Here is a 1,292-nt window from a genome sequence, read left to right on the forward strand (position 1 = left end):
ACTGGGTATCCAATCACTTCCTTGTCTGCGATCTTCCTGCCCCAAGCAGTGGGGGGTGAGTGGACTGCAGCTGGGCACAGCCCCACATGTATCAGAATAGAACTGAACGCCATAGGGTTTTCAGTGGCCCATTTGTTTCAGAAATAGTTTGCCAGGCCTTTCTGCCAACACACCTCTGGGTGGTCTTGAATCACCAGCCTTTTAAAAAAGAATTACAATTTTTTTGTGAATTAGATGGGGCTTTCCATTTCATCCACTTAAACTATGTATCAGGCCCCTCCATCACCTGCCCCACCTTTGCTTTCCCTTATTTCTCCCTGTGGACTGCCGCCCTCCCCTTCCCCAGGTTCACACCTGTCCACCATCTAGCCTCCTGCTTCATCTGCCCTTCCTTGCCCCTCCCCCTCCAGCCCATCAAAGTCCGTTTCCTCTGATATGGAAGCCTCTGTCTTGGTCTTTCCTTGGTAACAATGACCTCATATGGAATTTTGTGATTGACTGCTGCCACTCAGCATGGTATCCTCCAGGTCCATCCATGCCCAGGGGGTCCTCGTGGGCTCTGGATTCATCTTTAATGACACCTAGTTGTCCCTTCCTTGGGAGAAAGATGGGAGTCTCTACTCCCATAACGAGTTACAGTCTCGGCAGTTCTACCCTGTCCTGTAGGGCTGCCAGGGGTCTGCATGGACTCGATGGCAGGGACCTTTAGTGGCTGTCGAGCTGCCATTGATGAGCAGACAGGCCTGTACCCCACTGAGACCATGCAGGACCCCAGTCCCTCTCTCTCGGCGGCCTCTATTCCCATTGTACAGAGTGCCTATTGAGTCAATTGCTGGAGTCCCACAGCTGGGTGTGTATGTGTGGGGTGATTCCGTGTCATCCGAGGGTGGAGTCGTGCTCTTCCCTCTGCTCCTAATGGCCCGCTGAGCACTCAGCCCGGAGTTGGTCTCGCCTCACCTCACCTCACCTCACCTCCAGGGATGTTTCTGGAATGAATGCTGAGTGCTTGGGACACTGTCCTTTATTTTAGGACCTTGTCTTTCCCTCGGGAATACATTTGCTGCTCTCTCTCGCTGCTGCTGCTGCTGGTGACGGCACCCCAGCAGTTGATGGTGGACCACAAGGTTCCAGAGGGTGCTGGATTCCGAGGCCACCCTTTTGTTTCCTGTTGCCCCGCGGCTGTCGGCCAAGCAGGAACTGGAGGAGCTGGGGTAGTTCAGTGGGGCCAATGGAGAGTCCTGGTTCCAGACACGGCCAGGGCCCCTCCCGCACGCACAGCCATCCGGCAGTGG

The sequence above is a fragment of the Echinops telfairi genome, unplaced genomic scaffold, assembly GCF_000313985.2.
Source record: "Echinops telfairi isolate 266 unplaced genomic scaffold, ASM31398v2 ScPeMD7_30;HRSCAF=105, whole genome shotgun sequence".
Taxonomy (NCBI): domain Eukaryota; kingdom Metazoa; phylum Chordata; class Mammalia; order Afrosoricida; family Tenrecidae; genus Echinops; species Echinops telfairi.